The sequence below is a fragment of the Dermacentor variabilis genome, chromosome 2, assembly GCF_050947875.1.
Source record: "Dermacentor variabilis isolate Ectoservices chromosome 2, ASM5094787v1, whole genome shotgun sequence".
Classification (NCBI taxonomy): domain Eukaryota; kingdom Metazoa; phylum Arthropoda; class Arachnida; order Ixodida; family Ixodidae; genus Dermacentor; species Dermacentor variabilis.
In genome coordinates, this window is record NC_134569.1 from 185238630 (window position 1) to 185254810 (window position 16181).

At 48.2% G+C, this 16181-nt stretch overlaps 1 protein-coding gene and 1 pseudogene across 1 annotated transcript in view; both read left to right on the top strand.

Annotated features, from left to right (window-relative positions):
• The window catches only part of LOC142573000 (mannose-P-dolichol utilization defect 1 protein-like), an 80536-nt gene that overhangs the window by 9667 nt on the left and 54688 nt on the right, over nt 1–16181 (top strand). The window lies entirely within an intron of this gene.
• Nucleotides 3162–3331, top strand: LOC142573425 (U2 spliceosomal RNA; annotated as a pseudogene).

Here is a 16181-nt window from a genome sequence, read left to right on the forward strand (position 1 = left end):
ACAGTGGCGGCTCAATCTCGCGCGTGCAAGGGAGTAAGGCGTGGAGGAAGCGCGCTGTCTTCCATCTTGCGCAAGGCACTGGGGGAAGGGGGGAGATAGGAAGGGGGCGTTCTACTCCGGCGGCTGCTGCGTATGGCGCGGTCGCGCGGGCTCTGTCATGAAAGTAGAGTGTATTAGAATAAGGCTGAGTGGCCGGGGCCACCTGGGCCGACTGATGTTTTGCAGTGACTCGTGCGACGATGAAAAATACCCTGGCGTAGCTGCGATCGTATTGGACTGGGCCGCATCAAGGTCGCACCGTTGGAAAATGCTGGTGATAAATACTACTCGGAAGGGCCATTCGCACTTATTCGCGCTCTGGTGTATGCGTTCCGACCGCCCGAACGGGGTTCATAATTCCATATGACACGTATTCATGCCTTAGGAATATATGCCTTTCTTTCTCTTCTTTATTTCATTTTCTTTAATGCCGCCGGTGATTGCGCGTGCCTTGCGGCCGCAGTGTCGGCTTTCATTCTACTATGTCGTTGTACGGTTCCTTTGGAGAGCAGATAATTACCTTGTTCTTCAAGTAGCATGTATCTCGCGTGTATTTTTGCGCATATAGTTTTCCATCAGTATATATATAGGTCTTGCGAAACGCAGATGGAAAGACATGTAAACTTTCTGCTTGCCGCTTCAAACAAATAAAACATATCTGCCCCATCCGGCGCCCTGTACTCGGATTTACGAGAAGTATTCATATATATATATATATATATATATATATATATATATATATATATATATATATATATATATATATATATATATATATATATATATATATATATATATATATATATAAGAAATCAGTGCCATTCCACACTGTAAAGGCGGATGACCAGCGAAGCTGTGTATGTGGACTCCTTTATGGCGAACTGTCCATTGCCGTACGTCAAACGCCGTATGCACACAAATGGAAGGCGAGGCGCGACTAGTGGCTCCTCCACGATGTTGAGCCTCGATCGAAAGATGATGGGCAGTGTGTCTACCAACCGGGAAAACGGAAAACCGGGAATTCTCAGGGATTTTGAGTAGTCTGGAAAAACTCAGGGAATTTGTGCCTCTATCAGGGAAAATTAGCTGTAATTTTCTTGAAAGTGTCGTAAGTCCCGGTAAAGCTGACTCGAGTAGCAGACAGGAATCGCAATGAATCGTCTTTGACGCTTTGTCGTCGGCTGGAGGGGTTTCCAGTGTACAGTCAACGACCGACTTTCCGGATGCTCGATAATTTGGACGGCTTCGCGGCACCACCACGTACTCAGAGTCAATGTATAATAACGCCTGAAATTTCGGACACAAGAACCCTTTGCCCTCCGATTTTCCGGACTTTTTGCCGTGTTCGCAGGTCCAAAACAGCATTAATCATAGCCGCCACCGCTGCCGTTTTGATTACTTCGCCGCCTCGAACCGGCGCTCTCGCACGCAGATCCGCTGGCAGCCGCAGCCACCACTGCGGCAACGCTACACCTAGCTGCTTCGACGTTCGCTATTAAGCTTCTTGCCCTTGGGTGTCGTGTTTTTCATTGAAAAAATTCGCTGCTGTCAGAAATGTCACTGACTGCGCCTTTGTGGTCCTCGCGATTGGCTTAGAAGCTTGGAAAGCACGGTGCGTTGCATAATGCCGGTTCCAGAAAGTCAGCTTCGCCTTTTTACAGAAATGCTACTTGGTGAAGCATACGCATAAGTATTGCAGTGAAGCATAACAAGAGTGGGAAGGGGCTATTGCCACGGGACACAGTATGTATTCTTTAATCATACACACGCGCATCCGGTATCTCCTGTTACAGTACGAGCACCTATAAGCCTAATGCGTGTACCGACAGGCCTTCAGAGCGTTTTCAAAAGTGCCTGTGGAGGTTTGAGCCCTTAAGGGCAGTAAATGACATGCATTTATTTTTTTCCAACTGGCTGATTTTTCGGACGTTTTCGGGGCCCCTAGGGAGTTCGAAAAATCGGACTTGGACTGTGCAACTGACCAAGAGGATGCTTCAAATGGTCCGTGGGGTGGAAGGAGGACAAGAACAGAAAGAACCTACGCATTGAGGAATTAACAAGAAAGGGAGCGTGCTGCCGTCGTTTTGAAGGAGCTTGAGCTTGAGCTCAGAAAATAAAGTGTTGGCTGATGCCGAGATGCAGGTGTCCCTCATTTAAACCAAAATAAACTCTTTCAAGCATTGAAACACAACACTTGTGCGCGGGCTGAGAGCATGTCAAGATAGTTGAGGTTGACTTACGAGCTGTTGAGAGAGAATCTCAATTGTTACAAAGATCGGGCCTCATGCCACTGAGCTTGCTATCAGTTGATAGAAATAGCGCATATTAGAAAATAGTGGCTTCTGTATGCATATCTTTTTTTATTCGTATTTGAGGATGTCCGACTCGATTTGCATTTTTTTTCGAAAATATTTTCACTGTGCATTTTACTAACCCCTCCTTTCTATTCTCTTCTTGAATAACATAAACACTACTCCTTAGTATTCAAACTGAATTAATTAGTTTTTTGTTTTTCTTGTGCTTACTAGAGAGCGAGAGTATCGGGCGACCTAATTTAAGCCCGTCTGGGCATAAAACATAGTTCTTCGTCACTCAGGAAATATTGCAAAGGTACTCAGGGAAAACCCGGAAAACAGGGAATTTGGAAATGTCCTCTTGGTAAACGCCCTGATGGGGCGCAGGGGGTATACGTACCTATGTATTGTTGCAAAACGCGGTGCGTCACCTTTTGCTAACAACTCCCGACACGTACAGGCACGGACGTCACCGCACTACGAGGGCACACACTGCTTCACCGCAGCCAAGGCGATCTCGCGTTGGTCGACGTCCCGCAGTGCAGTAATGGTTGTGAGGTCACTCGAAAACCAGAAGCGGCCACACACAACACGGGCCACAAAAAATTGGTTCTCCACAAGCTCCCTCTGAGACCTGGCCGTTGCTCCGGTGAAACGTTCCAAGTTTGCGGGATCGGGGCCACATGGACGGTTCGCATTTCTTTCCGCCTCGCGGTCCTGGCAGGCAGCACGCTTACGCGACCGCCACCACGGGAGAGCGGAAAGAAAGGAAGGGAGAAACGCCAGCGCTTGGAACGCCGACAAAGAGAGAGCGGTGCGAAGGTAGACATAACCGACTCAGGTCAAAGTGTGGTATCTGTTCCTATCAGCTTAATATGGGTTGTATTTGGACCTAAGATATTAAACTTATTTTTGCAAGTTGGAGTACTTAAAACCTTTTTCACCTCCATCGCGGGTCGGCCCGGTATTGCACTATTTTCGGGATCGGCCCATGTATGGGGAGAAATACTCGATCTTCTCGGCTCGGTAGACGACTCAAATTTTTCCAGAACCTAGCTATATGTAGCTCCGCTGTAAAAACTGCTACGCAACATTCCATTCTTGTTTCTATCTTCCTCGCATAAGAGAATTCGGAGTTATTAGCACGGGTTCTTCTATTGCGATCGGACCTCGGACGCCGAAAACGGTTTATGTAGCCATTATATATGATAATCTTTGGCCCGGAAACCGTGTGAAATTTTTTGTCCAGTCCATATTAAAGAAAGAAACAAAGCAACAGTGGATGTGGCGTTGTACAGCTTAAGCTCGAGCTAACAGGTTCAAATCAGGTCGCGGAATTAGATGGGAACGAAATGGAATAAGACGCGTGTACTTCTGTTCAGGTGCACGTTAAAGAACCCCAGGTGGTGAGAACTGAATGGAGGCGTATTCTGTAAGAGTCCATCTAGTGCAAACCGTCCATTTCAGCCGCTGCTGATTGGATGCAGCTGTATGAGCGACAAGTATACGGTCGGCCCTAGCCAATCAGGAACGGCCGAAATGGGCAGTCCACTAGGTGGACTCTTACAGAATACCTCCCCTGAATAGGGTGCCTCATAATCATAACGCCAGACGTAAAACGCCTGGATTTGTTTAGTTAAAGAAAGAGAGACGATAGCTGCGGCCTTCAGCTTTCTTATAGGGGTGTAAACAAAAGAAATTATTCTCGAACCCGATTTCCGAAAAAGACATGACACGTTTATCTTATATTTCATACCTAAATGTAATGCCGTTCCCAACTGTACTTTCTGATACGATCTCGACCGGCTGAGGTGGGTCTTCACCGCAAGAATCTGGAAACGACGACGAAGCCAGGCATCCGAAGGATGAAAAAAAGTAGGAAAGATTGTATTCACTTCATTTGTACGTGGTTGTGGCTCTCCTCCGAGTCTGGAGCGGTTCTGATCTACCACGGTGGCCAGGACGGCCTTGAATAACCCCTCTTTCCTTCGCTGAGGGAATCCACTGGCCAATCAAAACGCCGAATCGTTCACCACCTCCATCGCCCCCCACTGGTCGTCAGCGTGCTGCTCGGGTGCTGTCCTCTATGAGCTACTCGTGTACGTGGTGCACCTGTCCAACGTGTCACAGTAGGAGGAAGTCACCTGTCGTAGATGCTCTCCCCCGAGAAGGACCGCTTTCATCAATAATTGGCCATTTCTTGACTGCCAGGAGGGCGACGTTGCTGTCTTGAAGCGAAGTGAATGATGAGGCGTGAACATCAACCGTGACAGCTGCGTGTTGCTGGTGGGGCATTCTTCCTTCGCCAGGTGTGGTAGTCGATGGCTTCTTGGAAAACTTAGGTCGATCATAACAGTCCGCTCAACTAAACTGCTTCTGTATTATAAACGGCTGCTTCCAGTTATCCGGTGCACTATCATGATGACAATAATGAAGCAATTAAAGGAACGGTATGCCTCGCATACACGTAGAGATATTTGTCTATCTGCTGTGTTCGTTGAAGAAAAGTGTGGTACCACATTGAGCCCCCAGTTTTAATGTGTTGCAGACATGGTGAGACTCAAAAAAAATTTTCTTTCCTGAATCAAGTTAGCTAATTTACAGGCCGCCCCAAAACAGTGCGTTTATATTGAATGACAAATAAGAACTTGATGAGCAAAACTGATTAGCACTCGTGCGTTAATTTTCTCAGGAACTGGCGCGTCTCTGTGCAACAGCCACGACTCTCCAGCAGAGCAATCATTTGGAATAAAAGTCCTCACTTGCATCAGCCCCTCACTTTCTAGACTTCAAAAGTGCTGTTATGCGTTACATTCGAACGGAAACGGCTATTCTATAATTTTTAATCGTTCATTATAAAGTCGAATACGATCTGAATAGCAAATACCATTCGATTAGACTATGTTTCTACTTCATTTCGCCTGCTGGCACTTGAAGGAGATCGCCAGACAAGCCACGGAGATTACATTGGTAAAGACTTCCCGGTCTCCCCCCATTCAGTCTGAGTACATAGACAATATCTTTTCCCTATACGTATAACACTGTTCATATTAAAGTCCAATAATTGCCTTGATTCGTTTTCTCGGATAGTCGATTGGTTCACCTGGGGCTGGTGCAGCTTTGAAAAAATGCACGTGATTTTCAAAACACGCTTATTCCGGTCGGGAGTTTTCACTTTTTCGATCAGTGCATTTAGAATATTTGATAACTTTTCTCTTGCATGTATGTCGTGGATATAAATGTTTATGTACCCTTAGATTTACCTAGGAGTGGATTGGCCATCTGTATCTCTTCGCACCACGCAGTTAATAAACATGGTTTGTTTCACTATAATATTGTTTTCTTTGGTCATTGTCCCTAATCAATACTTCACCAAGACGCGTGCGTAAAATGACACGATATCAGTAAAAAATGTTTAAGTACCTTGTGTTGCAGACATTCACTACTGATCATGAATCACTTTGTTTAGTATGATAGGGGTAGTCATCATTTATTCATTGTCGTATCTATGAATCAGTTTCATTAAACTTCTCTTTTCGGGATGTGTAGCAGGCACGGTCGAAAAACTGGTCGTCAATAGTGGTTTGTCCAGCGCACTCGACTATTTAAATACAATAAATATATGGATATCAAATAAAAGGTAATTTAAATGGTGATTCATCTGTGATTATTAGGAACAGAGAAGTCTGAGTCACTAGTGATTACAAACCACTTGTTACTATGATTGCCTTTATTTTCGGCATCGTCGTTGGGTAGGATGAGAGTGTCATAAACAAGCCGTTACGTGAACAATATGACAAGTACCGAGAGTGACTAGTCCTAGTCAGTTTTCAAGTTTTGTGTTGTCGGGTATATACAGCCCTTCACTTCAAGGGTATCAAATGAAGAGTTATTGAAAACGAAAATCAAATTTCTACTGTGACAGCTAATGCCGTCATTCGTCCGCGTCGCTATAGTGTCGAGTATTGAAGCGACGATAAATTAAGGATTAGTTGAAAAATATAGCGGAAAACGCCTGGTAGCTATGGATTGCTGATAATATTGAGCTGCTCAATATTCTAGTATTTTTACACAGCATAGCTGTGTCATTCGAGGGCTAATTCATTTCATGTAAAGGGAAATGGTGCAAGGAGGCTGCAACGCGCTGGATGCTTGCCGTTGGCTGACGTGAGCAGAACGTCGCCTCGAGAACCGTGACTACGCGCGCGCGGTAGCCTCTCCAAGTTTTGGTTTCGCTCGCTTCGGTAGCCGAATTTTGTCGCGCTGCAGTTCTGCGAGCGATCGCATTTTTCCAGATCCAAAAAGATGAAATGGCTTCTACCTATGGCTTGTACTAGGATCTGTCTCCGATAGCCCATATCAACGAGCACGCTGAAATGAAAAGTTTAGAAGTTTTTGACCTATCATAATTTTGCTAAGTATAGTGGCTGATTACCTCGCATCACTTGTCACCCCGCGGTCGCCATGGCTGTGAAAGAACTGTCCCTTTGTTTCAAAGGAGATATTTTAAAGTATTACTAAATGTCTTCGTAGAAACACCCGGTATAGGCTCACTGCCAGACAGGCAAGGTAAAAACGCTAACAGCCCATGCACGGACATCTTCCTCGACAGGCTCCGTAACATGACCGTGGGGTAGCGGAAGCACCGTAGCGGCGCTTGTTAGAATGTGAATGACGTATCCAAATTATGCCTTGTCAAACGAGATGCGTGGACGGCATCAGTTTCTAACTTGGAAGGCGACTTGATAGCATCGACGTGGGCCATTTTTTAATTACAGAATGTTAAATATAAGTGTTATAATGCTGTATTGATAAAAAATTATAATCAATGATAATTAATTAGTGCTGTTAATTATAACACCACTAAGCCTTCTTAGGACCTTGCAGGGGCCGATGTAACATAAAAATATAGTTTCTGGGACAGTCTGATACGGTGATTTGGAGACCATAGAAGAACGAGACTTTGAGTAAAGAAGTGAACGTTCCGGTAGGGACGGTCTTATTGGGTCTTTTGCTTGCCGTATTGAGTATTTTGCAGTTTGCTGCTCTATAATACTGTTTTGGTCAGGATTAAAACTCTGCTATAAAGCAGCAGTAAAGTTACTAATAAGTACCGTAAATATTCATGTTATTAGAATTGCGTACCCTTTCGGCTTTGCTAACTAAAAGCTATTGAAATATCATTTTTAAACATGCTGCCTATTAAGTTATGCGTGTACATTGCGGCGCAGTTCAACAGATGGTTCAAACGGTCAAAATATTTCAAAATATTCAAAATTCATTGTTCAACACTCCTGGGTATGTCAATAAGTCAATAAATAAATGTATAAATAAATAGTTTGTTTATCAGAATACCTTGTTGCTTATCTTCATAGCAGAGCACTTTATTATGTGTGAACGTATTCCCCATTATTCCCGCCCCGCTCTTAACATTTGTAGCCACTATTGACTCAAATTATTCAGTTCCTAGTTATCGTAAGTGAATGGCCCATGTTGTGAAGACGGTGGTTTGTGCGGCCACGAATGTATCATGGATGGTGCCGTGCCAGGTGCCGGGAGAAAGAAAGGTCCCGAGCGACGTTTAAGAGAACAAGGTTTATATTCGAAGGTACATGATTGAGTTTTACAAACACGGCTCTAACTCTCGGAGCACACTACATGTCTTTGCACCCGCCGTGATTGCTCAGTGGCTATGGTGTTGGGCTGCTGAGCACGAGGTCGCGGGATCGAATTCCGGCCATGGCGGCCACATTTCGATGGGGGCTAAATGCGAAAACACCCGCGATAGTCGGAGGGCGACGTTATCTTGAAGTGAGCCGTAATTTCGGGGCGTTCTAAAAGCCGAAGATCTGGAAAATCACTGCTTGTCCGTAAGACTCAGGTGACGCTGATTTAGTCGCCATGAGTGACAGGCAGACCAAACTGGCCTTCTGGCAGGCTGGCCGAACTTGCCAGCTCCGTACACACATGGCCCTCCGTTTCTTGGGCTTTTTCTGGCCGGCTAGTCGAACTTGCCGCCTCCGTGCACACTTGGCCTAACGGGCCCTCCATTTCTTGGGCTTATTCAGGTAGGCTGGCGGAACTTGCTACTTCCGTACACACTAGGCCTAACGGGCCCTCCATTTCTTGTGCTCTTTCTGGCCGGCTGGTCGAACTTGCCGCCTCCGTGCACACTTCGCCTAATGGGCCCTCCATTTCTTGTGCTTTCTTCTGGCAGGCTGGTCGAACTTGCCACCTCCGAACACACTTACCCTAACGGGCCCTCCATTTCTTGTGCTCTTTCTGGCCGGCTGGTCGAACTTGCCGCCTCCGTGCACACTTCGCCTAATGAGCCCTCCATTTCTGGTGCTTTTTTCTGGCAGGCTGGCCGAACTTGCCGCCTCCGTACACACTTGCCCTAACGGGCCCTCCATTTCTTGTGCTCTTTCTGGCCGGCTGGTCGAACTTGCAGCCTCCGTGCACACTTCGCCTAATGGGCCCTCCATTTCTTGTGCTTTCTTCTGGCAGGCTGGCCGAACTTGCCACCTCCGTACACACTTGCCCTAACGGGCCCTCCATTTCTGGTGCTCTTTCTGGCCGGCTGGTCAAACTTGCCGGCTCCGTGCACACTTGGCCTACCGGGCTCTCCGTTTCTTATACTTTTTCTGGCAGGCTGGCCGAACTTGCCACCTTCGTACACACTTGCCCTAACGGGCCCTCCATTTCTTGTGCTCTTTCTGGCCGGCTGGTTGAACTTGCAGCCTCCGTACACACTTGGCCTACCGGGCCCTCCATTTCTTGTGCTCTTTCTGGCCGGCTGGTCGAACTTGCAGCCTCCGTGCACACTTCGTCTAATGGGCACTTAATTTCTTGTGCTTTTTTCTGGCAGGCTGGCCGAACTTGCACCTCCGTACACACTTGTCCTAACGGGCCCTCCATTTCTGGTGCTCTTTCTGGCCGGCTGGTAAAATTTGCAGCCTCCGTACACACTTGGCCTACCGGGCCCTCCGTTTCTTATACTTTTTCTGGCAGGCTGGCCGAACTTGCCACCTCCGTACACACTTGCCCTAACGGGCCCTCCATTTCTTGTGCTCTTTCTGGCCGGCTGGTTGAACTTGCAGCCTGAGTACACACTTGCCATAACGGGCCCTCCATTTCTGGTGCTCTTTCTGGCCGACTGGTCGAACTTGCAGCCTCCGTACACACTTGGCCTGTCGGGCCCTCCGTTTCTTATACTTCTTCTGGCAGGCTGGCCGAACTTGCCTCCTCCGTACATACTTGGCCTAACGGGCCCTCCATTTCTCGTGCTTTTTCTTGCCGGTAGGTCGAACTTGCAGCATCCGTACACACTTGGCCTACCGGGCCCTCCGTTTCTTTTTCTGGCAGGCTGGCCGAATCTGCCGCCTCCATAAATACTTGGCCTAACGGGCCCTCCATTTCTTGTGCTTTTTCTGGCCGGCTGGTCGAACTTTCAGCCTCCGTACGCACTTGGGCAACGGGCCCTCCGTTTCTTATACTTTTCTGGCAGGCTGGCCGAACTTGCCGCCTCCTTACATACTTGCCCGAACGGGCCCTCCATTTCTTGTGCTTTTTCTGGCCGGCTGGTCGAACTTGCAGCCTCCGTACACACTTGGCCTCCCGGGCCCTCCGTTTCTTATACTTTTTCTGGCAGGCTGGCCGAACTTGCCGCCTCCGTACATACTTGGCCTAATGGGCCCTCCATTTCTTCTGCTTTTTCTGGCCGGCTGGTCGAACTTGCAGCCTCCGTACCCACTTGGCCTACCGGGCCCTCCGTTTCTTATACTTCTTCTGGCAGACTGGCCGAACTTGCCGCCTGCGTACACACTTGGCCTAACGGGCCCTCCATTTCTTGTGCTTCTGCCTTTCTGTCTTTCTTCTGCCTTTCGCAGGGCCAGCCGAAATGCCCATTTGCTCACTACTTTCGGGGAGTTCTTGGATTTTAAAGTTATCCATGCTTACAGTGCACCTTTCTTCCTCACTAGTAATTCAGCCCGCGAGACACTATATTCTTGGTCTGCGAGACGAAATAACTGAACACCATTACCGACTGCCTGCGCTAATGGATCTGGCGAAAAGAGAAGCAAACACGTAGCACTCACCACAACGATGTAGCCAACGCCGACCGATCCCATAAGTTACCAGCCACTGTTGTGAAACTCGAGGGGTGGGGGTGGCGTCCGGGCGGCCATGGAGGTTCCATGGATGGTGCCGGGAGGAAGAAAGGCCCCGAGCGACGTTTAAGAGAACAGAAAAAGGTTTATATTCAAAGGTACATGATTGAGTTTTACAAACAGGGCTCCAACTCTCGGAGCACACTACATGCTAAAGTCTTTGCGTGTCCGAGCCTTCCCTTTTCACAGCAGTCCAGATCCGCTTTTTATGCGGCTTTTTTCCCTCTTTCACTCGTCAAGGGAATGCACGGGCCAATCACATACGCCGAACCGTTCAGAATCTTCTGTCCCGGACGTCCCACCGTTTTGCCAGCTGTCTTGTCTCCAACGTCCTACCGTTTCGCCGGCTCTCTTGTCTTCAACGTCCCACCGTTTTGCCGGCTCTCTTGTGTCCAACATCGCACAATACAAGGCAACCACGTGGCAAACTGTCAACCCGCCATTGGTGTTATTTCCCCGGGAGTCCTTGACACTGATTCTGTTATCAATTAGTGGCCTCTTTGTGACGGTCAATCTGTCAGAATCGGGAGACTGGCCTTCGTGGTAGTCGGAGGGCTGTTGGTTGTTTTCTTGAAGTGATCCGTCATTTCTGGGCCTTCGAAAAGCCGAAGATCTGGAACATGACTGCTTGTGCGTAAGGTTCAGGTGACGCTGATTTAGTCGCCTTGATTGAACGATGATGCGTGAACAGCACCCGTGACAGCTGCACGTCAGTCTGTGAATCATCCTTTGCTCCGAGGGATGACCAGGCACAACATCCTTTAAGAAACCTTTCACTGGATATCCTAACAGCATTTAAGAAGCATTTCACTTGATATCCTAAATGTTCAGACTTGTAAATAGTCGCGAACACTGAAGTGAACATAATTATAGTGGTTACCACTATTCGACCCTGTCTGCCATATAATTGGAGATCGCAGGGAGCATAAAATAGGCTGCTGCTGCTGCTGCTGCTGCTGCTGCTGCTGCTGCTGCTGCTGCTGCTGCTGCTGATGATGATGATGATGATTATGATGCCATATAGACGTAAAAAAGAACTTTATAAAGACATTCATATGTGGAAGGGACAATCAGTGAATAATCAGGGTGTCTACCAACCGGGCAAACCGGGAATTCTCAGGGATCTAGAGTAGTCTGGAAAAACTCAGGGAATTTGTGCCTCTATGAAGGAAAATTAGCTGTAACTTTATTGAAAGGGTCGAAAGTCGCGGTAATGCTGGCTCGAATAACAGACAGGAATCGTAATGAATCGTCTTCCACGCCCTGTCGTCGGCTGGAGGAGTTACCAGTCAACGACAGACTTTCCGGATGCCCGATAATTTTGACGGCTTCGCGGCACCACTACGTACCCCATAGACTCAATGTATCGGAACGTCGGAAATTTTGGACGCAAGAATCCTTCGCCGTCCGATTTTCCGGACTTCTTGCCGTGACCGCAGGTCCGAAACGGCAATAATCAAAGCCACCACCGCTGCCATTTGGATTATCTCGCCGCCTCGAACCAGAGCTCTCGCACGCAGATCCGCTGCCAGCCGTAGCCACCACTGCGGCAACGCTAGACCTGGCTGCTTCGACGTTCGCTATTAAGCTTCTTGCCGTTGGGTGCAGTGTTTTCATTGAAAGAATTCGCTGCTGTCAGCAATGGCACTGACTCCGCCTTTCAGGTCCTCGCTATTGGCTTAGAAGTTTGGAAAGCACGGTGCGTTGCATAATGCCGGTTTCTGAAAGTCAGCTTCGCCTCTGTACAGAAATGTTACTTGGTGAAGCATACGCAAAAGTATTGCAGTGAAGCATAACAAGCGTGCGATGGGGCTATTGCCACGGGACACAGTATGTATTCCTTAATTATGCACGCGTGCACCCGACATCTCCCGTCACAGTACGAGCACTGATGTGCCTAATACGTGTACCGACAGGCCTTCAGAGTGTTTTCGAATGTGCCTGTGGCGGTTTGAACCCTTAAGGGCAAAAAAGACATGCATTAATTTTTTTCCAACTGGCCGATTTTTCGGACGTTTTCGCGACCCTTAGGCAGTTCGAAATATCAGACTTTGACTGTACAACTGACCAAGAAGATGCTGAACACCGAATGCTGCTGGACTTCCTCCGAGAATCCGGCGTGTATCTACACGTGTAAATAATTTTTTATGCCAGAAGGCATGCTGTCGCAAAAAAAAAAAAAAAAGATGCTTCAAATTGTCTGTGGAACGAACGAGCAGTGGAAAGAGGAGGAGAACAAAAATGACCTGCACATTGAGGAATGAACGGGAAAGGAAGCGTGCTGCCGCCGTTTTGAAGAAGCTTGAGCTCAAAAACAAAGTATTGACTGATGCCGAGATCCAGATGTCCCTCATCCAAACCAAAATAAACTCTTTAAAGCAGTGAAACACAGTGAGGCTGAGAGTAAGTCAGGACAGTTAAGATTGATTGACGAGCTGTTGAGAGAGAATGTCAATTGTGACAAAGTTCGGGCCTCATACCACTGATCACATATTCGAAAATATTTGCTTCTGTATACATGTCCTTTTTATTCGTGTTTGAGAATGTCCGACTTCATTTGGAATTTAATTCGAAGTCATTTTATTTGCTGTGTATTTTACTAGCCCCTCCCTTCTATTCTCTTTTTAATTTACATAAACACTACTCCTTAGTGTTCAAATTGGATTAAGTAGTTCTTTTTTAATTTTTTTCGTATGCTTACTAGAGAGTGACAGCATCTGGCGATATGGTTTCAGCCCGTCTTGACATAAGACATACTTCTGCATCACTCAGGGAATTTCGCAAAGGCACTCAGAGAAAACCTGGAAAACTCGGGGAATTTGGAAATGCCAACTTGATGGACACCCTGAATAAAGACTACTGCTGTCATACTAAACAAAGTTATTCATGATCACTAGTGCTTCAATCATCTGATCTCCTATCTAGCATACTTCAGTCGCCATTTTTATGACTTTTCAGTTGATATCTATGACGCTGTACTGTTTAAAAGTAAGAGCACATCGAACTGAACGTATCATGAATGATCACCAATGACTCGGCATAATCAGTTATCGAAATGGGGACAAAAAAAAAAAAACTCATTTAATCACTGCGTGGTTGATATCAATGACGATGTGCACGAATGAAAGCTACCACTGCGACACTAAACAGTGATTCGTGATGGCTAGTGAAGCAATACTACCATCTCCTAGTTACAATTCAATCACTGTTTATGTGACTTTTCATTTGATATGCATGACTCCATACTGTACGAAACGCGGGAAAAACCAAGCTTTGGATGGATGGATGGATGCAAAACTTTAATAAGGTCCTGAGGTACGCGACTCAGCGCGCTGCGGGCCGCTCCCACGTTGGGACAGTCAGGCCTTGCCCGACCGCCGCATCGTGGGCCCTCTGGACAGCCCATAGTTGCGCCCCGGCATCGGGGCTCTTGATAGCGGAGAGCCACTTGTCCGCATTGATTTGTTCCGTGCCTCGTAACGAGGGGCAACGCCAGAGCATATGGTCTAGGCTAGCGATGTCATTGCAGTGCCTGCAAGAACTAGTGGCATAGGTGTCGGGATAAATTTTGTGGAATAAAGCCGGGTTGGGATATGAACCTGTTTGCAGTAATCTGAGGGTCAATGCCTGCGCTCTATTTAACTTCTTGTGGGGAAGGGGAAAGTCTCTCCTGCCGAGATAAAAGTGCTGCGCAATTTCGTTGTATGTGGTCGGTTGATCTCTATTCTCCGCCACTGCGGGCCGGCGTTGGAGTTCTCCATGGTCGCGGAAAGTGAGACCTCGCGCCTTGGAGTGGGCCAGCTCGTTGAGGTTTGTGGGGCCTCCCATGATGGATCCCATGTGAGCGGGGAACCACGTGAGAGTGTGGGTGGCGATGCTTTTGCCTTCGAGGATGCGACAGGCTTCCTTACACACGGCGCCAACGCTGAAGGCGCGGATGGCTGCCCTGGAGTCGCTAAAGATATTGGCATGTCCGTCGTCCAGGAGGGCCAAGGCAATGGCCACTTGCTCGGCCGCATGCGACGACGTGCTTCGTACCGAAGCAGCGTTAACGGTCGAACCTCTGTGGTTGATTGAAACTACCGTGAAATTGTTGCTGTTTGCATACTGGGCCGCGTCAACGAAGCAGCTGCCGCCAGGGAGTTCGGTTGCGCGGCGTAGGAGCGCTACCGCTCTGGCCTTCCTTCTTTCCACGTTGCGCTGGGGATGCATATTGCGCGGGGCGGGCGATATGATGATGTTATCTCTCTGCTCTTTCGGAAGGCCCTGGTAGGCATCTTCGACAGTGGCCGGGGGGACGCCCATCTCAGTTAGGAGTCGTCTGCCCGCCCTGGTGCCAGAGAGCCTGAGAATCTGTGCCCTTTCTTGTGCTTCTGCAATCTCTTCCAGGGTATTATGAATACCCAACTGCAGGAGTCGGTCGGTGCGTGTGTAGTTGGGTAGTCCGAGCGCGCTCTTGATCCCCCTCCTTATCATGGCATTTAGCTTGTCTCGCTCGGCCCTCTTCCAGACGTGCATGGCCGCTACGTACGTAAAATGGCACAACAAGAAAGCGTGGACTAGCCTTAACAGATTCTCTTCGCTCAGGCCTCTCCTTCTGTTAGCTACCCGCCTGATTAGACCGATGACGCTGTCCGTCTTTTTTGCTAGTTTTTGAATGGTGATGTTATTCGAGCCCGCCCCTTCGAGTGTCATTCCCAAGATTCGAATGGACGCGACTTTGGGAATGGGATCTCCGCAATTGGTGTAGAGATTAATGTCAATTTCAGAGGGGGGTTTCCAGTTCTGTGGCTTGCGGCCCTTTCTACTTGGGCTGTAGAGTAGGAGCTCCGATTTCTTCGGGGAGCACCGGAGTCCCGTGTCGGTTAGAAAACGCTCTGTAGTGTCGACAGCTTCTTGGAGAGCGGCTTCGACTTGACCGTCACTGCCACCCGCGCACCAGACAGTGATGTCGTCCGCGTAGATCGTGTGACCGATGCCCTGGACCTTGCCTAGATACCTTGAGAGGTCGACCATTGCGATGTTGAAGAGGAGTGGTGAGATGACTGACCCCTGGGGGGTGCCTCTTCTGCTCAGCTCCATTTTCTCCGATTCCAAATCTCCAGCCTTGAGGATGGCGCATCGTTTGTTCAAGAAAGACCTGACGAAGGCATGGAAGGACGAGCCCAGGTTGAGTTTGGAGATGGCGTCGAGAACGAACTCGTGACGGATGTTATCAAAGGCCTTCTCCAGGTCCAAACCAAGGATGGCTCTCGTGTCCCGAGTGCAGCGTTCCAAGATTTGGATCTTGATAAGCTTCATGGCGTCCTGGGTGGAGAGGCCTGGCCTGAAACCTATCATGTTGTGAGGGAAAAGGTCGTTGGTCTCGATATACTCGGCAATTCTGTTATGGATTGCGTGCTCGGCCACCTTCCCTACACATGACGTCAGTGAGATTGGCCGGAGGTTGTCCAGGCTCGGCGGTTTACCGGGCTTTGGGATTAGTATGACCTTCGCCAACTTCCATTCTTCCGGTACAATTCCCTGCTCCCAAATCCGATTTATCTCATCTGTAAGAAACTCGATCGATGCGTCCTCCAGGTTTCTGAGAGCCTTGTTGTTAATGTGATCCGGGCCGGGTGCTGACCTACCGTTGAGGTCGTGTAGGGCGCGGCGGATTTCACTGATTTTGAAAGGT